This window comes from Saccoglossus kowalevskii, chromosome 5, assembly GCF_978046115.1.
Source record: "Saccoglossus kowalevskii chromosome 5, keSacKowa6.1, whole genome shotgun sequence".
Lineage (NCBI taxonomy): Eukaryota > Metazoa > Hemichordata > Enteropneusta > Harrimaniidae > Saccoglossus > Saccoglossus kowalevskii.
In genome coordinates, this window is record NC_140645.1 from 3,654,628 (window position 1) to 3,670,140 (window position 15,513).

Consider the following 15,513-nt stretch of genomic DNA (forward strand, 5'->3'; position numbering starts at 1 on the left):
TCATCTACATTTTGTTCTTGACATTGCTGCTGCGGATCTGGTTGTAGTTGCTGGTGTTGCTGCTGGACATGTGGATTGGGTTGTGGGTGTTGCTGTTGTGCAGCTTGATGTTCTTGACGTTGACGACGTGGAGCGGCTTGTGGTTGCTGGCGTTGCTGATGGTCATCTGCATTTTGTTGTTGACGTTGCTGGTGTGGGGTGGCTTGTGGTTGCTGGCGTTGCTGCTGGGCATGTGGATTTGGTTGTGGGCGTTGCTGGTGTGCAGCCAGGACACGTTGGTGGCATGGCCTTTGAATGGCGGCTTGTAAAACTTGTCGTTCGACATCAGGTATATTTACGTTGAAAAGGGGTGCATTTTCCAAGACCCTCTCTGGTGTTACGCAGGTGACATGGAATTTTGGTTCACGCACTTGTTCATCATTGGCCCGAAGGCCAGGCTTATACCATCCTGAGATTTGCCAGGTGACACCCTGGTCAGCGTAATAACGTAGTACGTCACGTACGTGATTTCGGAACTCTAGCATTGGAATTTGGGTGCTTGTTGTCTGAAATAAAGGTAGTAACATTAGTCAGGACATATATCATTTTGTAGATGAGGTATTATACAAATATAGCATGATATAGAGGGAATTAATGGAAATTACTGATTGCAAGGTGTTGGATGCATGTGACAACTTCCGGATGCCAAGCAACAGGAAATAGTCACACCGAGTAATCTTGAAAAGGCAATACCTGCTGAAATAAACCATGTTGTATTTGTTTTACTAATTTTTGGTGAATGTGTAGTTAACACGTCCAGAAATCACAGGAAAATATGCATTGTTCTGGATCACCCTATGAATTTCCAAGTAATAAGTTATATGAATACAGTGGTGCAATAGTGGGGGGTGTGGGGGTGTGTGTGTGGTAGTTTTGCGATTTGTTCCCTGCAAGAGCGTGACACACACTTGGCAGAAGTTTGCAAAATACTGTCACGCGCATCAGGTTGAACTGAACAATTGTACTTAGTGTTTTCCTAATATTCATGAAGTATATGAATAGACATCGCTATGGGCTCTTATTTAGAAAGTGCTCATTGACACAGGAATAGTCCATGAATTCAGGCTCAGCGAGTGGCCCTAGATTAGACCCAGTAAGGAGCATTACTTGACCACAATTACTCTGTGTCAGACCCATGCTTTTTAAGTAGTTTGAAATCAATAAGGAGTGCTCCCATTATGAATGGTTTTTTTTTAATGAGACCTGATTTTTAAGTATACAGGAATTTTTAAGGGTCCTAAAAGAATACATGAATTGATGCACTGAGAAGTTATGGCATGATGAAGTAAAGTAAATATAGTCTGGTTCCCTGCCCCATTTCAACGCTGAGGGCGGTTTTAGACAAGGGTCAGGTACGGGGTATTACATCCAAGGCGGTTATTGGTAGTTACGTACGGAACATCTGATTCGTCACTGAGACAATTCAACATGGCGGCTTCCATGGACATGGAGTTTGTTATGAAAACAAAGATTGCTTTAGCACATGTAAACGCAAACAGTCATTCATGTTACACATATTTAAGACCAAAGCAAGTTGATTGTTTGAAGGCATCCACTGATAGTGATTGTATAGGCTTGTTGCCTACCGGTTATGGAAAATCACTGATTTTTGAGTGCCTTCCCTACATGTCAGCTTCACACAGTCCCAGGACAGTGATCTTGATCTCGCCATTGAATGCTATTATAGAAGAACAGTCTCGTAGACTCGGCGCAAGGTCAGTGCGGTTAAATCCGGAGTTTGACTGTAGTTTGTCCAGTTTCATTAGTTGTGAGTATTTGTATATACTGTCTCACCCAGAACACATAATGACCAAGAAACTCTTCGCCGTATTTCGTGGCGACATTTGGCAACACAAGGTATCTCATATTGTTGTTGACGAAGCACACTGTGTAGTACAATGGGGAAGTGATTTCCGTCCGGAATATCGAAATCTGAAAGACCTATGGCCACCGGTACGAAAAGAACACAGCAAGAAATATCATCACATCTTCTGCTTACCAATCCTGTTATTATCGCTGCCAGCATAGATAGACCAAACATAATGTTCCATGTGACAAAAAGACTTCCAAACAACAGAATTGAAGAGTCTTTTAAGGAGATCTTCAAACCACTTATTGATGAATTGCGCAGTAAACAGGAATGTTTTCCACGAACAATTGTTTACTCATCACTTAAATGGTGTGGATTTGCTCACGAATTGTCCTTAATGCCAACTTTTGACAGTGATATAGATGATATATCTGGTCTGGTGGCTCAATTCCATGCCTCATGCACTAACAAGGTAAATTTAAGTTATTTTGTTAACTATAAATACTAACTTGGATATGACTTCTACTGTTTAACGATTGTTTTCCATATTCTGTATGGTATGGTATGTTATTTTTGTTGTTGTATAGTAAATAACAAATTGGTCCTCTGATGGTTTTACCAATAAAAAAATAAAGTGAATATTTATTTGTTAATTGTTATATATATAAATCATTTGTTCCGGGTTTATAAGCAGCTTTGTCTATAACATTTAGGTAAACAATGTGGCTGTTGCCTCATCAAATGACACACTGAAAGATCAGACACGTGATAAGTGTGTGTTCTTTATCAAATTGGTGAATGCAGTTCACTTTACACTTAAGCCAAATTTGTATAAAAGATATAGCGACTGTGCCCCTTTAACTGTATTTGCTATATTAGATGTTTATATCCAACACAAGAACAGATAAGCCATCAAAATTTGTTGTATACTGTTCTGTATATTAATAATTTGTGCATTTTTTTTACTATAAATGCACCTCTGTCATTTAACTATCATATGATATTCTGTTACATTACCTTTACCACAACAATTAACTTGAGCCATTTGGCTATTTCATATCAACTTGCATATTGACAATTTATATATCATACTTTTATCATTAAGCAGATGAAGAAAGAGGTGATCGATGGCATGCAGACCATGAATTGTGGTATCAGATTGTTATTTGCAACTGAGGCATATGGGATGGGTGCAGATCCAAAACAAGTCAGGCGAATTATCCATGCTGGTGTACCAAGAACAATGGAAAGTATGTTAAAATGCATGTAGTTCAGTCTAAATGTAGTAATGCAATGTTACGCACAAAATTCATGAATTTTCAGAGCGCATTGTACATATTTGACATACAATGTGTAAAACCAAGTTCCTTTATTGTGTGCATGATCTTATTATTATACTGCTTGTAAGTGTTGCCAACTATTTGAATGTTTTATTTGTTTTGATTATTTAATGACCACAAGCAATTGGTTGGTTCAAGAGAATCTGAAGTCCCAATAATCCTGTAATCCTGTAATGAGTGTAGTTATTGGATGACGATGATGGCTAGGAAAGTTATTTTATGATGAAATGCCACAGGTTACATCATAGAATGGATATAACAATTGATGTCAGTCACCCAAGAGAACTCATGAAAATACGCATTTGCTCAATATGAGAAGTGCATCTTCAATAGAAGTGTACAATAAACTAAACTTTTCCTGTACTGTATAGAGATATATTACCATGTCATTTACCTATGCATACAATGTATGCTCTAGTAATACAGCAAATACAGTCCAGTACCATATTGCACTATTTTTGTAACTTGTAGTGAAGCTACTTAAATGTTAAATACAATTCTCATTTGTTCATTAGCATACATTCAGGAAGTTGGCAGATGTGGGAGAGATGGGGAAGAATCTGAGGCTATTTTGTACTACAACGCATCTGACATAGCACACAATGTGAAAGGCATGACTGAGGAAATGAGGAAATACTGTACAACAGATGAATGTCGTAGAGTGTCACTAGCCTCACATTTTGGTCAGGAATTTCCCAAGGACTATATCATTAAACATCAGTGCTGTGACAATTGCAAGCTATTGTGTGACTGTACCATCTGTGATTCTCAGTTTCATTATCATCAGGCTGTACATCAGATCCTATTGTTGCAGGCTGTTAGCAGCCAGCTGAAACTGATGGCTGTTAGCAGCCATCAGGAGCAGAATCTGATGTACAGTCAGATGCTGATGAAAGTGATTTTGATGATCACAAAGCACAGGTAATATGTGATGTGTTATTACAGTATTTTGAAGCTGAAAATAACATCTGTAATGCACCTTCTCCTTCAGTTGTCACAGGATGGACACCATCTTTAGCGGAGAAGATATCTTCAAAATATACAAGATACTCCAATCGCAAGTTTTTGATTTCTGATTTTTATTTGGAGGATCAATATGTTGATAATATAATTTCTCTTATTTTGCAAGTGTAGAAAGAGGAGAATCTTTATAGTTATGTACCTCAAATTTTCACTGGAAACTGAGGGGAAATGTTATTTGCTCATGTGTTTGCTTCCAGTTGAAAGCATACAAATTAATATATATGTATATATGGGTGCTTCAAGACATGCATATTCAAAACAATAGTGAGACATTTTGTTAGAGCAGGGTTTCATGCTGTAAAAATAAGGATAAATTCTGAAAGTTGATCACTTTGTTGGATGTGTTGATGGAGTACTGTTACGTATATTCAATAAAGTGACCAAAGACTAATTTATCCTTAATATGGCAACTCACTTATTGTTAGCATGTAGTGATACTCTATATATTGTCAATGTATATACTGATTGGGAGCTCAAACAATGGCATGCAATACATTGATAAAACAATACTGTTTTCAACTGGATGTCCAATACTCTTTGACAATGATTTCTAGTTCATGACAAAAAATGTGTGTTTGTATGATACATTTTATCACACACATCAATTAAGCGCTGTGCCTTAGTGTTCATAATCCCCCTCAGTTTTCAGTGATACACCTTACTTTGACAATATATTTCACCTAAGTTTTGAATCTGTGTGTCTTGAAGTCCTATATATATATATATATCAATTTGTATGCTTGCTCTCAACTGCAATTTAGATTAGGGCTAGACCATTTGATATCCTGGATGCACAGGATTCACAGCAATAAATTCATGGCACATAGACCCCTTTCATAAATCAAGCGCCCTCACTCATTAACCGTTGACCTTAACCCAGAGTGAGGCCAGTAGGTAATGAATGCTTAGCAGTGTGTTTTTACCATAGAGTGTACAGTGCAGACGGTCCTTTTGAAAGCTAATAAACTCCCTTGGTTGTGAAATAATTAGTATTTTTATATTTTGTAGAGTTCAAGGATGAGGTTTCCTGTGTATTTAGAGAGGAACTATGCTAGATTTATGAAAGGGGTCTATTGCTTAGATAATCAGAAGGAAAAACTTATGTCACTATCCTGTGAGAAGAGATATGTTTTTGCTTTGATCTACCAGGATATCCTTTATTTAAAAAAAACTGTTCATGGTATTTCCATTAAAATCCTCGGAGCTTATCAGTTTATCAGTTTTGGGAATTAACCAGCTAATTCTCATATGGTTTTTGTTACTTAGTTTGAATTGTCTGAACGTATTTGTACCAAATTTAAGGATTAGACATTATATATTTGCATCTTACTTCTAGACACCTTGACCGATTTGGACCAAATTTGGTGTGATGACAAAGAGTCCCTCAGTGAATGTTATAATGATGTTACTTTTCTGAGAGGGGCATTTTTGAGGGGGCAGAGGGTGGTTTTTATATATTTGCCTTTTACTCCAAGACTCCTTGACCAATTTTGGTGTTGTGACAAAGAGTCTCCTAGTGAATGTTATAATGGTGTTACTTTTCTGAGAGGGTCAATTTTGAGGGGAGGGGGGTGTGATTTTTATATATTTGCGTTTTACTCCAAGACTCCTTGACCAATTTTGGTGTTGTGACAAAGAGTCTCCTAGTGAATGTTATAATGGTGTTACTTTTCTGAGAGGGTAAATTTTGAGGGGAGGGGGTGTGTGATTTTTATATATTTGCGTTTTACTCCAAAACCCCTTGACCGATTTGGATCAAATTTGGTGTGATGACAAAGAGTACCCCTGCGGGTGTCCTAATAGCAGTTTTTTTTTTTTTGGGGGGGGGGGTATGAATTCATTTAACTCCAAGGCCATGTGACCGATTTGAACCAAAATTGGTGTGATGAGTAAGGGTCCCAATCGAATGTTTTAAAGTTTTTAAAGGGACTTATATTTGGAGGGGAGAAGAGGGTGGTGTGATATAGTTTTTTTCAAGACCCCTTGAACTAAATTTGGTGTATTACAGCCCTGTACCAATGCTGCCATAGGTTCGAAACTAGTTGATCGCTGCTTGCAGCTATATTTCAAATGTGTTAAGCTGGTACATTTCACAATACAGCAGAGCTGTATCAACCGATAGACTGCTTGTTTTACAAATGTATATATAATTTGGATATGCCAGCCTGCAGCAATTAATTTCTATACATATGCATATCTAAGTGCTGATACACAGCATACAAGTTGGTAATTCACAAGGACTGTGCTGTGCATGACTTGTTTGTTAATGCAATCAAGTCAACCTCACTCTTGTAACAACTCTTGTGCAATGTGCAATTAGGTTCATGCAACTCTGCACACATTTCTTGATGTCTGTCCAATACGATTGTTCACAATATGTGGGAGCCCTTTTGAAGCTTTCTTTGGGTCGAAAAATACCAATGACACAATTACTAAATTGATGAGACAGGGATGTTTATTTACAAATATTTTATGTGGTATGTACCAAACTTGCAGTGAAACATGTATATAATAAATGATTATCTTTAACTTAAAAAAAACATTGTGCTGTCTTACTTGCATATGTAATATTCACAGTGGTGGAAAGATGTAACCCTGGAAATTGTCACACTATGAAGCCCACATTTGTAAAATTGCTGATGCATTTAAATCAGTGTCACAGCATTAGTGTCATTTGGGCCAATAACATTTTGATTTTTACATGGCACTCTATGGCTGTGATGCGCATAAATGTTGCAGTTTCTAATTTATAAATCCAGTGAACATGACCACTCACTCATACTTAGATGTACTGTATTTGTTACATTAGAAGCGCATGCTCTTAACTACATGTCAAGGTCTGTCTGGCAAAAATAATTGATACTCTAACACTACAGTATACAAACAATTCAAATTTTGGTTTAGGTGCGCTTCTAATGTAGCAAATACACATATGGTACACAAATTACTTGTAAATTAATTTTCTGAGGTCGAGTATATCATAGAGGAAATTTAGTGCCATTATAAACATTACACTAAATATGTGATATCAGATAAGCATAGGGGTTAAAGACTATTTATGGTGGCATAACATAGCATAGGACCACTAAAACCCTGGAATCTGACTCGCTTGAAGACCTGGAACCCATATTTGTGATGGGGTTTTGCCACACAAAATGTGCTGACCATTATATATAAAATCAAATTCTTTTGAAAAGAGAAATATGAATTGTTTGGATGAACAAATATTCACCAAAATAAGTTATTATAATTAAGTGTCCCCTGGGAATTACATTGTACCGTAAAAACTCAATCAATTCGGCCATGTAAAAATAAATATTTTGGGGGGTGGGCCAATTGATTGAATAAATATAGAAAATATGTTTCCGAAGTGGTCGATTTGTTTGAATAATTTTTCAACGTTTTAAAACTGGGTTCGAAGTGTGTATCACCGGTAACTGAATAAATATATCGTTTTCCCGAGATTAGAGTAAAGGTTTCGTACTAGTCTGAGACTTGACCCAATTTTAAAACAAACTACGAGCGCGTTCAAGAAATCTGACGCAGCCAGGCCACCTGCTGTTTTGTTGCCGTGAAGACGACAGTTTTATGTCACGCTCCCCGTAAATGTAAACAAACATGGAGTTGGACATTCTTCTGCACATCTTATTTCAACACTGTCAGTGATTTCGGTGATCTTACAACTTGACAAATTGGAGTGTTTCTTAAAGCTTTTTCCTTCAGCAACCAATGGAGATCTCGCACATCGCTTCACATTCGAATTTAGTCTGCTCGAAGTTTGGCATTTCTCTCGAAATTCATTCACCTGACGATCTAGTGTCAACAAATGGCGTTCACAATTCCTACAAATCAAACCCTCAATCACCTCTACTTCGCCATATTTCGACAACAACAACTTCAAGTTATGTTTCCCGGTACCTTCGTGGATTTTTTTTGTTCGTGTCCCCACTGTACTACAAACAAAACACGCTTGAGATGAATTACTTATCTTGACCGGCGTACATGTCACAGTGGAGGCAGCCATTTTGTTTGTTGCGAAGTAACCATGTGACCATCATGTGACTGTCATCCATTTTGGCCAGAAATCTGACCAAGATGTCGGCCCGTACCTGACCTTGTTTTTCTTTGAGCCCTCAGCGGTGAAAACTTGGGCAGGGAACCAGACTAAAGTAAATAGTCATAATGATTGTTAATGGCTCTGTTTTCTGTCATTCTATCCAATTTAGTTTGAGTGTAGAGGTGGTGGTTTGATATTATATGGTTGAGAATAAATTCGATACACTGTCACTTACCTTCATTGCATGTTCTGAGAGGAAGAGTTTGGAAAAGGATGCAGAGGTGAATGGAGTGTTTGTTATATTAGCTTCTTTAGATGTAATGCGGCATTGTATCACTCGCTTTGCTATGTCCTGGGTGACGGTAGCTGGACAGTGAGTGTTGATGTTATGTTGGCTGTCACAAAAGTCTGCTCCACAACCGATGATAACATTAGTTTTGGTGACAGTGAGTGTGGCTTGGTTGATGTAAAGAGGTCTTGGGATGAGTTTATCTGAGTACTCTGCGACAAATGGTCTTGTGATGTGGTAGATAACTGTAGGTATTATAGGCAGAAGTGGTTGGTCAAGCTTTAGGATGGGAATATGGTTCAGCATGGTGTTGTATTCAGCCTCAAATAACCCAACAGTTGCTCCAATCCAAGTATAGTTCTGGATTTTGAAGAGTTGTCTTGTGTCCATAGGTGTTTCGGTGAGGAGATAGAAGAGGTCACCTTCGGTGAGTTCTCTGAAAGATTGATACCAAAATGTTTAGGTAATGCGTGAAAGTTACAGTGCTTGAAAACTGTGACTACGTAATGTTAGAATGTTGGTAATATTTGAGATGGAGAAGCATAGTAGAGGTGTCTTGTTGCAATAGACCTCACAATTCTGGTTGATTAAGTATTGTTTTGAGGGCAAGTCTGCTGACTGACTTAAAGTTATGATTACAATTGTTTGCAAGTTTGTTATGTTTTTACCTGAGGAGAACAAGCCGGTCATACTGTTTTTCTAGTTTGGAAAATTTGTTGCCATCTTTTTGTAACTTCTTGGGCTTGGGTTTCTTCACTGAGAGAACTTGGGCTGTCAATGTTGTATTCTCTGATGTGGTGGTCAAGATTTCTGATAATGTCACATTAGTCACCGTGGGATGATTAAATATTGCCATGGCTGCATCAAGGTCCCCTGATTCAAGGTATTGTGCTAGCATGGTGATATCTGGAATAGAATGAAATCTATATAAAACATCTTTCTGATTTGAAGATTTGGGGGTATGAGTTATAGGTTAATGCTAGTGTTGGAGAATAATTAAAACATGAAAGTGTTAGCTAAATCAACAGGTGCAATTACTTTAGCTAGAGGGAGTGTTTGTTGAAGGCATGCTGAATGGATTTCAATGTACTGGTACATGTCTTGAACTGTTTTGATGTTCCACTTACTTTTGTGTTATGGTCCTGTGCTTGGAGGATGAGTGTTGTTGAAGGATTCTGGTGGTGAGAGGAAGCATTACCCATACGGGGAATGCATCCTCTCACCTACTGATTTTGATGTTGGAAGGAAATGTTGGGATAATGTCTGTACTTATATTTGCTGGAGGTGTTCATGGGTGGAAGTGTCCAAAGTCCTCCCAAATTAGATTAGGGTAGTGTTGACGTATGCGATCGAAGACAATTAGGCCATTCGTGTAGATGGTGCGAGTGTTTGGAAGGTGATCTTGAGCATTGAGTGTGTGCCACTGATATTCAAAGCTCTTCCTGGCAGTGATGTTTGCCTGATGGTCACCATTTTTAGGGAATCGGTACACTAGCACAAAGCACACCCAAGGGCGAAGTTGTGGGTTGTTCATAAAATTGGAACCATGACGAGTGTTGTGTTGTTGGAGTCTGCGTTGGATACAAGCTGTTTCACCAAATAGGCAAAGTTGCGATGGTTGTTGCTCACCAACATGTAAACAAAGCCAATGCTGCTGTCAGGTAACTGTTGCATTCGAATTGTAGGGGGATAGGGGTCATGAGTATGTTGAATTGTGGCTGATGGTGTTGTATTGTCCAGTGCCGAGAGAATGTTTTTGATGTGGTGTAACCATTGTGGAGTACTTTGGGGCAGTTTCCTTATGCCCATGATAGTGTCATTGCTATCATGCGTCACAAATATTATGTTCTCCAATTTTTTCACTCGACTGATGAGGACCAATAACTGGTCTCTTTCCCAAAGTCTGTACTTGCGTTGTTGACTTGAAATCTGAGTAGCAATTTGTGGACATGTCTCCCCAAGTGCCTTGTGAACCGTGCTACAAATATAGTAGGTTACACGAAATTGGATGCGGCGTGCTTTAGTATGACCCTTCCCAACAATGACTAAGGGTGCCTGAGTTGGTGAAAGGGAGAATAACGACCAGGGATGGTTATTTTGCATGTGTTCTTGAATTTGCCTTACTCCCGGTGGGACAAGCATCAAACGCAATAGTTCAGTTTCACTTGGCAAGTCTATGATAATACAGAGTTGACCTTGAGAGAAACGAGGTACTTCATTTGTTGCAACAGTATTGTTGTATGTCAGTCGAAGTACCTGTCCCTTAAATAGTACCAACCTCTTAGGCTCCAGACAGGCTTTGTCAAGCTGGAATTGAACATTGGCATTGGCCTGGCCCCATACCCCTTGAGTAGTCTCAACCTCATCAGTAGCAAGGAATGTTTTGCATTGTACAGTTGGGTCAGATTGTTTTTGTGCGATGTACGTGCTAATTATTTCTTGGCAAGCAGCCTTAGTACCCACGATTTTTAAGGCATGTTGTGGTACATCATCCCATGATGTTACAGCATGAGGCAGGCATCGATTTGCAATGATGTGTATGAAATTCTCAATGTCCTGATTTGTGATGTTGACATTGCGCAGTATCTGTATAAGTTGCTGTAGGTCGGCATCTTGGCATGCTCTGACATAGTGGCTCATTGTAATAATGTGGAAAGAGGTCATGAGATGATGACTGGCCCAAAAGGGTGTGCCATCAACTGGAGCCAACTGGTATGGATCTCCAGTGGCTATGACCAAAATGCCTCCCATTGGCTGGTTGGAGCCTCTAACATATCGGAGGATGTTGTCAAGAGCAGCAAAAAGTTGAGCTGAAAGTAGGCCTATTTCTTCTATGAATAGCACTTTTAGTCGCTGCAGCATAGCGAGTTGTACAGGTTTCTTTGAGAGACTCAAGAGAGCTTTGGACACAATGTTTTGTACTGTTTTGATTTTGGCATTTAAGACTGGAATGTTGAAGAGCATATGGATATGGGTTCCTCCAAGGCGTCTTGCTCGTTCTGAGGTTATGGCTGCCAATGAGCAAAATGTGTGTTTTCCCTGCTCCAGGAGGACCAACAAGCACAAAGCAATTGCGGGTACTGGGTTGGTTATTGTGTAATGTGTTTATTGCTGTAATGCATGTATTGAGTGCCCTGTTCTGTTCTTCTAATGATGCTGCATTTTGATTTCTGATTGGTGTAATTTGTGGTAGGAACTCAACTGTACCTTCTTTAAAATGTTCAATGTCTGGGAAATTGGGAATAGGTTCTCCTCCCAAGGCATCTATAGCAGTATCTCTTAGGAAATGTTCATGCCGGATAAGGTCATGTGTAACAGAATCTGCAATGTCTTCTTCTGTAGTTGATGGGACCTCAATGTTTACTTGTGGGTCAAGTAGTATAGCGCGCAATGTATGAAGGGCATCACTGAGGTGCTTGCTGAATGTTTTTGAGCCGAAGGGATACCAAAGCAGTTGGTCTGTGACATATGCACGGGTGATGTTCTTGACATCAGTTTCATCAGGCCCATCATCACTAATCAGTTTTGCTGCCCTTAAGGCTGCAGTCATGTTTGGTTGATCATATATGTCTTGTTCAGTACTGAAATGTCCCATGGTCAAGATGATGTGTACAAAGAATTCAGGTAGGTTTGATGGAAATGGTGCCTTGAAGACAACTACTGTAAAATCTGTATTAGAAACCACGGCTTCTATTAAAATGGTACAATGCAACAGAGGGGATGCGGCTTCTATTAGAGCATCTACACATATGAGAAATGGTGAATTTTTGGTTCTAAACTGTTCAAAAAGAATGGGTGCGACTTATATTAGGGATGCGGCTTCTAATACAGATTTTACGGTACATTGCGTCTCATGTCTGTTGTGTCAACGAAACGCTGGTAGTGTTGAGTTGCCTGAACCTGCTGTTGTTGTTGTTGCACAGGTCCAAATATGTGAGCATATAGATCAATAGCAATGACAGCGATATTTGGATCAGGGTTGGTTGTAAGGGCATGGATGTAGGATGCAGCATGTGAGACATGAGCACCACAAATGCGAACACAACGACCAACACCGTCAATAAGATACGAAGCGTTTAAGATTGGATTGAGATGTGCTTTAGAGTCCTTTTTCCATGTGAACCAGCGTAAGTAGGTTTCCAAAGTGGAAAAGAGAAGGAGCTCTGGTGGTCTAATTGAAAATGCGGTGGTGTTGTCTAGGTAGTAATGGCTTTGGTGGTGACTACAGATGACAGTAACCTGAGCTGGTGTGAATTGTCTCCACAGTGGTAGGGCCAATCGGTCAGCAGCTGTCTGTGGGAGTCCACCACCACCATCTTGTTGTTGGTGATGTTGAAGATTAGGTTGTTTGTGCTTGAAGATGGCTGAGCGACACTCAGGGGATTTAGTGGATTCATGGACATATGTGGTGCTGGAGGCGAGGTTGTTGTACGTGTCCTCAGGATACAGGATGCCATGGTCCTCAAATCTGTAGGCGAAACTTGGAGGGTGTTTGGGAACTCGGCAAAGAAACGTGTCATCTTGAGCCTTACGTTTCATGCATCTGCCGCCTGCATTTGTGCATGAATGTTGCTGCAGTGTTGATGCCAAATGTTGCAAGTTTTCAAAATCTGTGGAAGACTGGATGAGACCATGTGCATTCAAAGTCTGAAAGTCAGTACCTGTATCTGGTGGCCACATGGACATGTTTGAACAACGAACACGTGCAAGTGTTGTAGGCAGGGGTTCATCTTCTACTGTGATGCCTGCATGTACATGAGGTCGATTCCCCAGAGCCCCAGAACTCTGAAATTCGAATCTCATCCAAGAACTTTTTACAGGGCCTAAAGGTTGTTCATGGCTAGTTGTGATGTATTGCCACATGAAATGAACTGTGCGTTCCCATCGTGTAAGGATCACAGAGTAATTTTGTAGCAAGTCATGACGTTTTCCTGGGTAGTGTTGGTCAGAATGTTGCTGTATGGCAGCTCTAAGTGGGGCCACACCTGGAGTGGCACTGTCATTGCAGGTGAGGGTGAGGAAATACGACCAAGGTCCCTCTGTTCTGAGTGTGGCAACGAGCTGATTTACTTGTTTTCGAGAGTCGATATCATCAAATTGGAGGAGGCCACCATCTATTTCTGATTGTATTTTCTGCCCATCTCTAACCACAGCCTCTAAGCCTCTATGGCAAGCAATTTTTGCAGAATTTCTATTTAGGTCACTGTTGAGTATGATGTCAAATGCAAATTGAAGGTATGACATGTCATGTGATGTCAAAAGACTGTTATCCAGTATTCTTGTCATGAGGTGATCTTTTAGGGGTGCTAATGTTTTCTGGTGGAACTTCTGTATGAGATTTGTGTAGAAGATTGATGGAATAGCACCAACAACTGAATGTCCTTCAGTAACCCAGAAAATGCGTGGGAAGAGCATACCTTCGGGATATATGAGTGGCACACTCCAATTAGGACTCTTACTGCAAATGTTCTGGAGAAGTTGGAGAGTTGCGACTGGTGGTTTTTGAGAGAAAGATGTTCTAGCCATGACTCGCAGATGGTGGTTAAGATAGAAGTGTCCGGAAGTAGTAGAGCTATTTTCAGCAATGAAAAGGGGAGTAATATCCGAAGAGGTCACAAGAGGGCAGATGTTTGCAATTTGATTTGTGTTACCAATTGGGTACAGGTCCTGTGGTTGTTCATCATTTTCCTCAAAAACAGGGTGATGGTATTCCAAAGCGAAAGTCACATCTTGGTCATCGCCAGTGTCAGAGTGTTCATTATCCGAAGGCTCATTGTGGTCATCTTGAATGCGACGTCGTTTTCTAGAAGTTTGCATAGTTGGCGTTTGAGGGTTAGGGCCATAATTACCTACAGTGAATGTTCCATTTGGAATGCCATGAATAGCTGACTTGAAATGTTTCTTGCACAAACCAACAGTGCACTGTTGTTTCTCCCCAAAGTTTTTGGGGCAACACCAGAAAAGAACACAATTGCATGTTGGTACACTGCATGTGAGCTGATTGCCTTGTGCTTGGCGAATAAGCAAATGATTGTGAATGATGCAATATGCTTGTGTTTGACCGCAGCATCTTTCAAGCATCAGTCTCTGAGCTGGTTGGATCCGATAGCCTGAGCGAACATACATAAGGAGATGCTGCTGTCCAGGCAGACGGTTTGGTATTGCTTGACCAGTGAGTGTTTGCCATGCAGTATTGATGCTGTAACGTGCATGCATCTGGAAAGTTTCTCTTGCACTAAGTGAAAGCATAAGGTTCCACTGACGATCAAGCATATCAGTTGGTACATTGATGTTTTCAAGCCCAAGTGCATTTGTTGTGAAGAAGATAATGTTAGATTCAGCATTGGGCATGATTTGTTGCAAGTCCTGTAGCGTTTGAAAGTCAAAGGATCCAACTTGGTGACATGCAAGCTGGATGAAGCGTGTGATGCGCTGTTCAGGGAAATTGCCTTGTACTGTACCCAGGATCGTACTTAGGTTTTGAATGTCCTGATGATTTACAGGTCCACCTGCATGGGAAGTTCGCAACTGTTTGAGAACAGATAGCAAGGTATTTTGCAAGGATGAGATATTTTCAGCATTTCTCACAGACTGTAGGAAGGCTTCATTGAGGGATGAGCTGTTGAGGAATATCATTAAGGTTGAGTATATTATTGGACCGAAAGTGTTGTTTCATTGGCCAATGAAATGTGTATTAGGTATGTGAAGTAGTTTAGAACCAGTGCCATCTGCCGGGTGTACAGTAAGAACACAGTGCTGTGGTTGTAATTTGTGGCCTTGTGGGTTTTGATTGTTTGTTTGCTGGAGGGGAGTAATTGTGGTGTATGATGTATTGTACACATCAGATAAAAAGAAAGCATCTTCCATATCTATGTATGAACCAGTTTCTTTGTGGGAGGCCAAATCGTGGACTGTGGGATGGTTAGGAGCAGATGTGTAGTTGTCAAGTAAACTT

At 40.0% G+C, this 15,513-nt stretch overlaps 1 pseudogene across 1 annotated transcript; it reads left to right on the forward strand.

Annotated features, from left to right (window-relative positions):
- Nucleotides 1-1,389: 1,389 nt before the first annotated feature.
- On the forward strand, nt 1,390-6,751 carry LOC146742823 (uncharacterized; annotated as a pseudogene). The gene is made up of 3 exons (XR_014929398.1): nt 1,390-2,321; nt 2,958-3,099; nt 3,705-6,751. The product of XR_014929398.1 is annotated as an uncharacterized LOC146742823 (transcript).
- Nucleotides 6,752-15,513: the final 8,762 nt, after the last annotated feature.